Source organism: Pseudorca crassidens, chromosome 8, assembly GCF_039906515.1.
Source record: "Pseudorca crassidens isolate mPseCra1 chromosome 8, mPseCra1.hap1, whole genome shotgun sequence".
NCBI lineage: Eukaryota > Metazoa > Chordata > Mammalia > Artiodactyla > Delphinidae > Pseudorca > Pseudorca crassidens.
In genome coordinates this window covers 10,835,891-10,849,499 of record NC_090303.1, presented here as the reverse complement: position 1 = coordinate 10,849,499, position 13,609 = coordinate 10,835,891, and the positions used below count along the sequence as shown (strand labels likewise).

The following is a 13,609-nucleotide window of genomic DNA, read 5'->3' as shown; positions in this document are numbered from 1 at the left end:
CTGTGCGCGACCGGGGGCGGAGCCAAGCGCCACTCTCCGCCTGTCTCCAAGGCCCGAGCCTGACGAACGGAGACACTGACCAATGAGAGCGGAGAGCTGGCGGAAGTCAGCCAGTAAGAACATCGCCCGCGAGCAAGGAAGGCGGGCCTGCGGGAACGACAGCGGGATTAGCCAATAGGTGGAAAAATTGGTGGTGGCTTTGGCTTTCCCGCCCTTTCTCAGCATTGGCTCTGGGGTTGCTGAGACCTGTTTGGGAAGGAAAGGGTTGCTGTCGTTGCTTCTGCTGGCTGCTTTTCACAGATTCCGAGGGTTTCTCCGTGCTAGCAGGAACTCCCTCCGCGGCGGGCACTGTTTCCAGGCCTGGCAGCCCTTCTCCTCAGCGCTTTCCCGCTGGCGTTAGGTTAGCCGCCCAACCTAAAGGAAAGAAACTCGGAAATGGGGTCGGCGTCCCCGCTCCCGCTGCGAAATTGAGGGAAGGGCGCGAAGGAGGGCTTGTCTGCCCATGGCCGCTCCCCCCGGCTGCCCTCCCCCCTCCCCAGGCGGCGTGCGGGCCCGCTTGTCCCCAGGACGGCACAGCCCGCGGTCGCCGGGGCCCAGGCCCGGGCTCGGGGCCAGTTCTCACCCGCTGCAGTTTGAAACCTTTGCTTCTTTTCACAGTTGTCTGCACTGACCGCGCCGGGCAGCGTTGCGGGTGCGCGGAGCCGTCCGTCCCCGCGGAGATTTGGTTCTGGCGGGATTTCCCCAGGCGGGCATTTCAGAAGTATCACCAGGTGGGCAGATGCTGTCCCAAAGTGAGATTTCTCTTTCGTCTGACACGGGGGACCCTGAGTCTTTAAGGAAATGTAACTTGAGTTCGAGGAGAGGAAGGGGCTGAGCTTCTAAGTAAGAGTTTGGAAAAATGCGAGTGAAGGTGTAGACGAGCGTGAGGAAGGAGGGGCCTTTCAAGGTGGAGGCAGAGAGCAGTGTGCCCAGATGAATGGAAAACCTGACAAGTAGGTGGAAGAGTTAGGAGTTAATTCAGTAATCAGTAGCCATTGTTAATTGCTGCCCCTCCTTTCCTGTTTCTGGCCTGAGTGACTGGCATTACACGTCTGCCAAGGCATCCACGTGTGAGTTCACCGTCAAACAGTCACCGAGTGATTTGTTGGCACTGTTTGGAGGCGCTGTGCTGGGTATTGGGGATTCAGGGGTTGGCAAAATAGACCTGTCCCTGCCCTAACGGTCCTTGACAGCAGGGGTCAGATGTTACAGAAGTAAACAGGCAAATGTGTGAATTACAAGAAATGCAAGTGCATGGAAGGGAAGAAACAGTGCTTTGAGAGAAGCAGAGTAAATGGAATTTAGAAAGGGTGTAATTTAGCAGTGTTCCACGAAGAAAGAGCAAGTATAAAGGCTCTTGAAGTGAGAAAGACTTGTCCCTTGTGAAGGGACTTAAAGCAGGCTAGTTTGGCTGCTGTAATTCTGACCAGATCCCTCTACTTCCTGAATATCAAATCTGGCTTTTTTTATTTGCTGTGTGTATTGCCACTGATTCAGTTTAGCCTTTGTCATTTTTCTCCTGGATCAGTGCAAAAACCTGTTAACTAATGTCCTATTCTCTTCCTCCTTCATTGCACCCTCCACTCTTTCTAAAATACAAATCTTACTATATCTTCCTTTAACCTCACTGACTTGAGAACAAAATTCAAACCCTTAGCATGGCGTAGAAAGCCCTACCTTTTTCTGGCCCCTGCTCATCTTATGTTTTGTTGCTTCTCCCTACCACCCCTGAAACTCCATCTTGCCTTTGCACATGCCTTTGCTTGAAACAGTCCTCAGTCTCAGCTTCTCCCTGGCTAACTTTTAATTATCTTTCAAGGGCCACCCCAGACATCACTTTCTTCAGCATGTCTTCCTTGACACCCCTGATTTGGATTAAGTGCCCTGTATGACCCAGTGTATTCTACTGTCATCAGTCCTTGTCATGCTGAATTGTGTTGGTCTCCCTTGGCGCACGGAACTCTTTTTTTAGGTTGTCATTGTTTGCTTGGTACAGTACCTAGTACCATGAAAATGTCACTTGGCTAATGAAAAGAAAGAATACTAACTCATGTTTAGGCCACTTAGATAGGCAGTGTGGTCTGTGGAAAGACTTGAGTTTGAATCCAGACTCCTTTACTTACTAGTTGTGTGATCAGGGTGAGGGATTTAATATTATCTATTTTGTCATTTGTAAAACTGAAAATAGCAATACCTATTTTACAGGTTGTGACCGAGCACTAATTCAATAATGTATGAGAAAGTATTTAGCACTGTACCTAGCGTGTAATAAATACCCAATAAATGTTAACTTCTTTCCTTAACAGGAAATTCATTTTCTCACTTGCCACTCTCTACCCCTTAGCCTTCGTGTCATTGATTCAAATTTTGATGAAAATGGAGTCAGATTGACAGAAACTGGTTCTCATCACAGACAATAGTAATCCCTTTAGTGATTTATACATCTTGTTTAGAGGTGAATGAAATATATTGAAGCCCACAGACTGAAGGAAAATGGATGGAAGTTTTCTGGCATCTGTAAACAGAAAAACTGCCTATTAACTATTTTATAAAGCAAGTGTGTTAGTGAATAAAGTCTAATTTACAGTGAACTAGGGTTGCAAAGAAGGCAGCATGAGCTCATAAGGAGCACATCTAACCAGAGAATCTTAGGTACTAGCATCTATAAATTATAAATACTAAACATTAACAAATGATTCAGCTTTGCTGAATTCAACCCAGTAAGATACAGTGGAATTGTTCTCGTAGTGTGGTCCCTAGGCAGCAGCATCAGCACCACCTAGAACTTGTTAGAAATGCAGATTCTGACCCCCAGCCACACCTACTGAATCAGAAAGTGGGGTGGGGCTCATCAAGCCCTGCAGGGGATTCTGGTGCACACTAAAATGTGAGAACCACCAGTATAGTACATATAATATATATAGTATATAGTATAGTATAAGCTATGGTACAGAGTTCCAAAGCCCTTTTCAAAACGGAGGCACTTATTCCTTCACCTCCTGAGAGTGTTGACCGATCATTGCCCGGTAGTCTCTTCCCAGGAATTGTACTCAGCCAGAAGGAGCTGCATCACCCAAGGTTAACCCCTTTTCAGCGGGCAGCCTACTTCCAACGACTGGTGGAAGTGGGATAACTGCACAGCTGCTTTGCCTTAATTTGGGACAACTCTGAAGGGCCGTTCCAGCTCCAGAATTTTCTATGTGATTAACACCAGTGCTTGAACTGTATGGCAGTTCAACTTCTCCCTCTTAATCCTGCTTCCTTCATTTTCTTATAGTAATGTTGCCAAGAGTATTACTGTGGAATCACAGTAAACTTCTTGAAGGCAATTAGAGTCTGCTGGGAAGCCTGATCTAAGACGATGGCTTTTCTCTGCAAAAATTTAGTCACTTTTTGATAGGGCAGTATATTCACATGTACAAAAATTTAAAGGTACAAAGGCTGAACAGTGAAAAGACCTTCTCCAGTTATCCATTTTACCTATGCATAGGCAGCCAGTGTTGTCAGTATAGTAGAAGTATTTCAGCCTTTAGAGAGGAGAGCCTTAATGATTACCTAGTTTTTGCGGTGCACGGGCCTCTCACTGTTATGGCCTCTCCCGTTGCGGAGCGCAGGCTCTGGACGCGCAGGCACAGCGGCCATGGCTCACGGGCCCAGCCGCTCTGTGGCATGTGGGATCTTCCCAGACCGGGGCACGAACCCGCGTCCCCAGCATTGGCAGGCGGACTCTCAACCACTGCGCCACCAGGGAAGCCCTGATTCCAGGAGTTTTTAATCCCTGTGTTCAGTTTTAAATTTCCCTTTAACACTGCAGTACTCCCCCTAAATATTATAAAGCCTTTAAGAGACAGAAATTTTCTTCTAGTCAGTCTAGTAAAGGACAAATTCTTTTTATTTTTTAAAACATCCCTGCTCTTCCCTGGTGGTCCAGTGGGTAAGACTCCGAGCTCCCATTGCAGGGAGCCCAGGTTCAATCCCTGGTTGGGGAACTAGATCCCACATGCATGCTGCAACTAAAGAGTCCGCACGCCGCAACTAAGAAAGTCCGCATGCTGCAGCGAAGATCCATTGTGCCTCAACTAAGACCCGGTGCCGCCAAAAATAAATAAATATTAAAAAGAAAAAAATCTCTGGAGGTTAATGCCAGATCCCAGTGGCTGGGCAGCTATTTCCATGAGCCAGAACCTGCCAGGTTCTAATGAGGTCAATCAGGATGCAGTATCCACCTACCTACATTCAGCTTTGTGATTCTGAGGCTGGGACTCTGCAAACATTTCTGCTTTGCCTTCTGCTTCCCTGCTAGGCTTTGCCAGTAGGGAGCACTAGAGGGAAACTCCAAGAGTGGAGGAGGGAGAAGGGACTTTTTCCTTTCTGTGTGCTTTCTGTCCCTCCGAGGATCATCACCCAGCCAATGCTTCTTTACTCTGGCAGCAGCAGTTCCTTTGGTAGGAGCAGCTAAATCAGCTTTTCCAACATTTGTGAAGCCAGCCTCATTGCTCCCTCTCCCTTCACGAGCAACCAGCCAGCTCCTTCCTTAGAGGTTTGAGTTCTTCCTAGCTTCACAGGGCCCTTCCTCTAGGTTTCTAAGGTTTTCCCTTTGTTTCTTCAAGGTAACTGCTATTCGTTAACCTCTATGACACCTTAGAGTTCTCTTTTTACCCTTTAACAGTTAACTTTGTATTCAGTTACCAACACTTTGTTAGTTCTCTCTGTTCAAATAACTGGTGTTTTCTGCAACCTGAATGGACCTTGACTGATAAGCCTATGATATATATATTTCCAGTTTTTTATTATGGAAAGTTTTAAACATATACAAAGTAAAAATAGTAAAATGAACCTGATGTTCCCTTCACACAACTGTAATGATCATCAACTCATGGCCACTTTTGTTTTATTTTACATTCATATATACATCTGCCCCTCCCCTCACTGGATTATGTTGAAGCAAATCCAAAATAAAGGAAAGGGGCAGCAAATATTTTTACAGGAAAATAGTTTCCTTACAAAAACCTTGGGTCATCTTGAATTTGTGCAATGTGCATGCATTGCTTACCTAAACAAGACAAAAAAGAAGAGCAAACAAAAAGCAAGCAGAATGAAGAAAAAAAGATTAGAGAGAAAAATAAATGAAATAGAGAAGAAAAACAATAGGAAAAAAATTAATGAAATCAAAAGTTGGTTCTTTGTAAAGTTCAACAAAATTGACAAATCTTTAGACTGAACAAGAAAAAAAGAAGATTCAAATTACTAAGAAGTTAAAGGGGAAATCACTACTGACCGTACAGAAATAAAAAGGACTATCAGGGAGTACTTTTGAACAATTGTGTGCCAGTAAATTAAATAACCTAGATGAAATGGGCAAATTCCTAGAAAGATATAATAAACTACCAAAACTGACTCAAGAAAAAAATAGAAAATCTGATAGACCTATGACAAGTAAGTTGAATTAGTGACTTAAAATCTTCCTACAAAGAAAAGCCCAGTCTTCACTGTTGAACTCTATCAAATGTTTAAAAAAGAATTAATACCAATCCATCACAAACTCTTCCAAAAAATAGAAGGGTACATTTCCCCATTCATTATATAATGCCAGTGTTACTCTAATACCAAAATGAGACAAAGATACAACAACAAAAAACCCCACTGGCCAATATCCTTTTAATCCAACCAATATGCCATATTAATAGAATAACAGGCAAAGACCACATGATCATCTCAATGGAGGCAGGAAAAGCATATAACAAAATGCAACACTTCATCAAAAAAAACATTCAACAGCTAGGAGTAGAAGGGAACTTCTTTAACCTGATATATGTCATCTGAAAAACACACAGCTAATATACTTAACAGTAAAAGAATACTCACTCCTGAGATCCGGAACAACATGAGGATGTCTACTCTTGCCACTTTTATTTAACATTGTACTGGAGCTTCTAGTAAGGGCAATTAGGCAAGAAAAAGAAATAAAAGTCATCCAGATTGGAAAGGAAAAGGTTATCTCTTCACAGATGACACGATCTTGTATATATGGAAAATCTTAAGGAATCCACTAAAAAAGCTATTGAGGGACTTCCCTGGTGGTCCAGTGGTTAAGACGTCGCCTTCCAATGCAGAGGGTGTGGGTTCGATCCCTGGTTGGGGAGCTAGGGTCCCACATGCCTTGCGGCCAAAAGACCAAAACATAAAACAGAAGCAATATTGTAACAAATTCAATAAGACTTTAAAAATGGTCCACATCAAAAGAAAAAACTTGGGGGCTTCCCTGGTGGCGCAGTGGTTGAGAGTCTGCCTGTTGATGCAGGGGACACGGGTTCGTGCCCCGGTCCCGGAAGATCCCACATGCCTCAGAGCAACTAAGCCTGTGCGCCACAGCTACTGAGCCTGTGCTCTAGAGCCCGTGAGCCACAACAACTGAGCCTGTGTGCCACAACTACTGAAGCCCATGCACCTAGAGCCTGTGCTCCACAACAAGAGAAGCCACTGCAATGAGAAGCCCGCACACCACAACGAAGAGTAGCCCCCACTTGACACAACTGGAGGAAAGCCCACGTGCAGCAAGGAAGACCCAAAAGAGCCAAAAATGAATAAAAATTAAAAAGAAAAAGAAGCTTAAAAAAAAAAGTCAGTTGTGGGACTTCCCTGGTGGTTCAGTGGTGAAGAATCCACCTTACAATGCAAGGGATGCAGATTCGATCCCTGGTCAGGGAACTAAGATCCCACATGCCATGGGGCAACTAAGACCGCGCACCACAACTACTGAGCTCTCACGCCTCAACTAGAGAGCCTGTGTGCCACGGACTACAGAGCCCACGTGCCCTGAAGCCTGCACACCACAACTAGAGAGAAACCCACACGCCACAATGAAAGATCCCGCATTCCTCAACGAAGATCCCGCGTGCCACAACTAAGACCCAACCTGCCAAAATAAGTAAAATAAAAAAATAAATCTTTTAAAAAGTCAATTGTATTCCATATATTAGCAATGAATAAACTGAAAAGCACTTCCATTTATGATAGTATCTAAAAGAATAAAGTACTTGGGAGTAAATTTCACAAAAGAAGCACAAGACATACTTTGAAAACTACAAAACATTGGTGAAAAAAATTAAAGATCTAACCAGAATCTCAGCTTGCTTCTTTGTACTCATTGACAAAACCATCCTAAAATTCATATGGGAATATAAGAGAGCAAGAATAGGTAAAATAATCTTGAAAAAGAATGAAGTTGGAGGACTCACATCTCTCGATTTTAAAACTCATCTCTGCTTGTTTTCATAAAAGTAGAAATATTACCTTTTAATAAATCAAAGTCTTGGGCAAATGCTAAATCTTGGACAAATGGGACACGGAGACAACAGACAAAAATGGGACTGTCTAGAACAAACACTACCTGTGGGAAGGTTGGGGATGGATGGAGACAGTTAAGAACAAGATTTCTCAATTTCCTTTTCATTTTCTTTTGATTTTGAAATATGTAAACATCTATTTTAAAAGTTAAAGAGAGGGCTTCCCTGGTGGCACAGTGGTTAAGAATCCGCCTGCCAATGCAGGGGACGTAGGTTCGATCCCTGGCCCAGGAAGATCCCACATGCCGCAGAGCAACGAAGCCCGTGCGCCACAACTACTGAGCCTGAGCTCTAGAGCCTGCAAGCCACAACTACTGAGCCCACATGCCACAACCACCAAAGCCTGTGTGCCTAGAGCCCATGCTCCGCAACAAGAGAAGCCACCGCAATGAGAAGCCCATGCACCACAACGAAGAGTAGCCCCCACTCGCTGCAACTAGAGAAAGGCTGCACGCAGCAACGAAGACCCAACACAGCCAAAAATAAATTTAAAAAAAAAGTTAAAGAGAAAAGCAATAGATAAAATAGTGTATAGAATGCCATCTGGGGCTTCCCTGGTGGCACAGTGGTTGAGAGTCCACCTGCCGATGCAGGGGACACGGGTTCGTGCCCTGGTCCGGGAGTATCCCACATGCCGAGGATCCCACATGCCGCGGAGCGGCTGGGCCTGTGAGCCATGGCCACTGAGCCTGTGCGTCCGGAGCCTGTGCTCCGTGATGGGAGAGGTCACAACAGTGAGAGGCCTGCGTACCGCAAAAAAAAAAAAAAAAAAAAAAAAAGAATGCCATCTGTTTATTAAAAAAAAAACCCACCTGTCTATAGTTTCTTCTTATTTTAAAAAATGTTTATTTATTTATTTGGTTGCATCAGGTCTTAGTTGCGGCACACAGGATCTTTGGTGCGGCATGTGGGCTCAGTAGTTGCGGTGCTCTCGGGTTTAGTTGCCCCCCAGCATGTGGGATCTTAATTCCCCAACCAGGGATGGAACCTGTTTCCCCTGCATTGGAAAGTGGATTCTTAACCATTGGACCACCAGGGAAGTCCCTATAGTTTCTTTTTTTTTTTTTAAACATCTTTATTGGAGTATAATTGCTTTACATTGTTGTATTAGTTGCTGCTGTATAACAAAGTGAATCAGCTATACATATACATATATCCCCATATCTCCTCCCTCTTGCGTCTCCCACCCTCCCTATCCCAGCCCGCTAGGTGGACACAAAGCACTGAGCTGATCTCCCTGTGCTATGCAGCTGCTTCCCACTAGCTATCTATTTTACATTTGGTAGTATATATAAGTCTATGCCACTCTCTCACTTCGTCCCAGTTTACCCTTCCCCCCCCATGTCCTCAAGTTCATTCTCTACATCTGCGTCTTTATTCCTGTCCTACCCCCAGGTTCTTCAGAACCTTTTTTTTTTTTTTTTTTAGATACCATATATATGTGTTAGCATACGGTATTTATTTTTCTCTTTCTGACTTACTTCACTCTGTATGAAAGTCTCTAGGTCCATCCACCTCACTACAAATAACTCAATTTCGTTTCTTTTTATGGATGAGTAATATTCCATTGTATATATGTGCCACATCTTCTTTACCCATTCAAATAATATGGAACGCTTCACAAATTTGCATATCATCCTTGCGCAGGGACCATGCTAATCTTCTCTGTGTTGTTCCAATTTTAATATATGCGCTGCCTAAGTGAGCATCCTATAGTTTCGTTTTAAACAATATTCTGAGGCTCCTCAAATTTGACTTGTAGTCAGTGAAAAGACAAAAGTATAAGAAATTCTCTTTTTATTCCAAGTAAAAAGTTTCTCAGCTTGCTGTAAAAGAAAAGGTTAGGATTATAGTATGTAATAGTTTAACACAGACATTTGGTCAAAAATGAGTAAGAAATAAAAATTCTATTTTTTATTTATTTCTATAAAACCTATAGCTATCTTTTGGGTAGGTTCCTAGAAATGGAATTGCTGGATCAAAGGGTAACTTCTTAGGTAATTTGCTAGGTATTGCCAAATGTTTTCACAGGGGATTTTGTGGTCCCACAGCAATATATGAATGTGCCTGTTTACCCACAGAATTGCCAATGGCTGCCAATGGAGTTTGTTGTCAGACGGTTGGGTTGGTTTTTTTTCCTCAGCTGGTAGGTGGGAAATGGTATCTCAGTATAGCTGCTTAAATTTTCATTTCTCTTATGAATGAGATTGAACATATAACTATGGACCATTTGTATAGCTTTTTTTTCTGTGGATTGTCTGTATCTAGTTCTTATACACACGTGATTTGCTTTTTACCTTGATGTATTCAGAATCCCCAGGACCCAAATAAAGGATCCAGAAACTGCCATGGCAGAATAGTCATATTTTCTTAACTGTTGCCACTCTTTGCCTGTAAGTAAGGCTATAATGCCACAAAATAAATAGTTCTAGCACAGGGAACTGAAAAACTGCCAGTTATGGAGAGTTTAGCTCTTCTTCTGGGAACCTGGATCAGTCTGGAGCGTTGTAACTGGAACATTACGTGTGTCAGTCATCTATTAGTATTTATTGAATTTTAACAACGGTAGAGTACCTTCTCCTGAGCATAGTAACCTGTGTGCTCCTTGTTTCAAAGTTAGTACAGTGAAAACATCACAATGCCCGGTCACTGAATCCTGGGAAGACCAAGTTTGTGGGCTTGATGGGCACGTGGAAAGGCCCCCTGTTGGGCCTAAAGAATCAAAGAATGACCACTGCCTCCTGCTTTACTCTGGAACACACCCTAGCAATATCAGGCCTGGTCCTTAGAGGGCAAATGAAAGCAGCTTTTAGGGAAAATAGAAGAGCTAGCCCCATCAAAGTGTGACCTTTGAAGGCTAAATGGTAGGTGCAGTGTAGAAACTCCAAAACAAAAGCCCCCAAAATTCCCCATAAACTTGTTTCTTGTCCACAAAAGAGAAAACCTTGAGCTGACGAAAGCTGGGGAGAGTTGAGCAGTTGTATCCGAAAGAGAACTTGCAGTCCCCACCAGAAAAGGTATGGTGTGGAATGAGGAGTAGACAAATGAAATCTCACTGCTCTGATGAGTCACTTTCCTGAGTGATGTCACCAGCTGGGTTTTCACTGCTGGAAAGTCAGCAGCTGCTGGACTAGAACATTCCACATTGCTGACAACAGATCTCCTTCCGTCAGAAGACTGTTTTCTTTTATTCTTCCTCAGAACCTAACATGCTTTCTCTTTTTACATTATTTATACTAGGGTGGGGAATCTGCCTTTCTGTCCTGAACTATGCATTATAGAGGACACTATATATTCATAGGGTGGTTTCTGAATTCTGAGCAAAATCTTCAAGATCAGAAGCAGCTAGATGTAGGTATAATTTTTTTTTAATGTACAGACAAAAATACCTCACTGTAGGTCTTATAACAAATTATTCATTAACAATAATTTCTTAACACAAAAGCTAAGGGTAACTGGGTCCCTGTACCCAGCTGAAAGAATTCTCAGCAATCACTTCATTTATTGATTTATTAATTTTATATGCAAGTTGTTTACCTGAAAGACAAATACACACAAAGTAGAACAGATCTATGAAATGCAACCAGCAAATGCTCCATTTATCAGAACTCACGGAATACAGACATTTTCTCTAAATCTGGAGGCTGGAGAGTTCTTTGTTTTACCACCAGAGAAGGTATATTTGCCTGTGCCAGATTGAATGGAACCTAAAATAATGAAAATTAAATTACTTTTCAATTTAATTTCTGCATAAGAGTTGTTGGCTTTGTGGCACAGCTTAAAAATATGTACGTTAGAAAATACCACAGGAAACAGCCATCAATGTACCTAACATGAACTCCTTATTAAACCTATTTAGTTAATACATTTTTTTCAATATATATCAATACATACATAAATGTGATTCGCCATTTAATACTGTTGAGATTTTTTTAAACTATCAAAAAATTTCAAAAGGATGTACGCTAAATTATTTAACAGTAGTTACCTTTAAGAAGTGGGTTTGGAGAAAGAGAGCACATTCATTTTTATTTCTTTACAGTGATTCTCTTCTGTTCACATTTGTTAAAATAAGTATGCATTAATTTTTAAAAAAATATTTATTTATTTGACTGCGCTGGGTCGTAGTTGTGGCATGTGGGATCTTTTTTTTAGTTCCAGCATGTGGGATCTAGTTCCCTGACCAGGGACTGAACCCAGGCCCCCTGCATTGGGAGCACAGAGTCTTAACCACTGGACCACGAGGGAAGTCCCTGCATTAATTTTTATAATGAAGGAAATTTTGGAGATTATAACTGCCAAAAACAATGCCCGTCAATTATGAGGGGTAGTGAATAAATGAGGCCAAGGACAGGGCAGTTTTGAGGGTGGGATCTCTAGGGAGAGCTTCCTGGAAGAGTCTCGAAGTTGAGAAGATGGGGAAGCCTGTGTGATGGTTGTGTCTTGGCCAGTCCTGTACCGATGGGCTCGAGAGCTTTAGTCCATCCTCCCCAACCTCTGTTCTATAAACCACCCATGGGAATCCTGATCTATAGTTGAATAAATGGACCACTGCTCATTCTTACTGACTTGGCTATTTCTTGGTTTGACATCTAGGATAGGAAAAATACAAAATGACATAAAAGGAGCTATTTTCAGGTCCACATTGCTTTATGTCACTGATTTCGTATTGAGTACCTATCTGGTTCCAGTCCACTCCGGCAATGTGACTTGTGTAACCATTTGTGTTCTGGCGAGGACATGATTTTAACAAATAGAGGGTGTGCTGTTGGTACTTATGATTGAATTGGGGATCCTAAGCTGTTTGCCCTGATAGAAGACTAGCATTTTATTTTTTAGTCGTTGATACAAATGAATCAAATTGGCATGTTTTTCTTTTATCTTTTTTAACTTGGGGAATTTATTTTAAATTTTGTTCTCAGATACGTATCCTGAAAACGATGAGTGTGACCCACAGTTTCTACATCTGACTGCCTTCGGGCAGAAATCACATGAGGTTCTGCAGAGCTTTGTGGAATACCTGTGGATTCATCATGTGTCATCGTAGGCTCCTAGCATAGGAGTGTTCTCCTTTCTGTGGCAGTGTGGTATAGCAGATGAGAGAACCAATTTAGATGTGTGTTCACTCTTGCCACTGACTAGTTTGGAGCCCTTTATTGGGCCCACTGAGAGGTCTACCAGAGTACTACAGAAGAGAAGTTACCTCTTGAGTGGGGAATATCTTCTTTTATGGTTTCACTGCTGCTGTCTCTTAATTTAAGGAGTAAAGCCTGGGCCAGGAATGATGTTGCAAATCTAATTCTTTATTTCTCGACTGCCTGGATTGAGGCTTGGTTACTAGTGAGAGAGACTGGTTTACTCCGATCTCATTAGGAACCTCTCACTTAAAAAAAAAAAAATTTATTTATTTATTTATTTTGGTTGTGCTGGGTCTTAGTTGTGGCACGCGGGCTCTTCGTTGTGCCATGTGGACTCCTTAGTTGCGGCATGCGGGAATCTAGCTCGCCGACCAGGGATCGAACCCAGCCGCCCTGCGTTGGGAGTGTGGAGTCTTACCCTCCTGACCACCAGGGAAGTCCCTCTTCATCTTTTTTTTTTTAGACAATTTTTAAAATATTTTATTTATTTATTTTTGCGTTGGGTCTTTGCTGCTGCGCGTGAGCTTTCTCGAGTTGAGGCGAGTGGGGGCTACTCTTCATTGCAGTGTGCGGGCTTCTCATTGCCGTGGCTTCTCGTCGTGGAGCACGGGCTCTAGGTGTACAGGCTCAGTAGTTGTGGTGCGTGGGCTTAGTTGCTCCACGGCATGTGGGATCTTCCCGGACCAGGGCTCGAACCCGTGTCCCCTGCATTGGCAGGTGGATTCTTAACCACTGCGCCAGCAGGGAAGCCCCTCTTCATCTCTTCTTGATGGAAGCACGAGCAAGGAGGAGCACCTACTGGACCCGGTCAAAGCCCAGTGCTAGTGCTCACTACCCGTGAGCCTGGAGCCCGTGCCCCGGCGACGGGACCTCGCCCCTCCCAGGTCCTGACTGTATGATGAGAACACGGACCAGGGCTCTGAGCTGATTCTCCTACTCCTTCCTTCCTCTGTCCACCTACGCTGGGCCCACTTCCTCCCTGGGGTCTGGGGAAGCGACTTCTCAGGATTTGAGATGCACAGAGGTGTTTTACTGAGGAGGGAGATATGTCTAGTAAGTTTGAGCTGCAACCCATCCTAGCCTCCT

At 43.4% G+C, this 13,609-nt stretch overlaps 1 long non-coding RNA gene and 1 other non-coding gene across 2 annotated transcripts; one reads left to right on the top strand and one right to left on the bottom strand.

Moving 5' to 3' along the window:
- The first annotated feature begins 241 nt into the window (after window positions 1-241).
- Window positions 242-12,640, top strand: LOC137228819 (uncharacterized). The gene is made up of 3 exons (XR_010945368.1): window positions 242-400; window positions 658-770; window positions 12,308-12,640. It is a non-coding gene; the product is annotated as an uncharacterized lncRNA (long non-coding RNA).
- Window positions 8,988-9,092, bottom strand: LOC137229611 (U6 spliceosomal RNA). Its single transcript, XR_010945768.1, has one exon. It is a non-coding gene; the product is annotated as a U6 spliceosomal RNA (small nuclear RNA).
- Window positions 12,641-13,609: the final 969 nt, after the last annotated feature.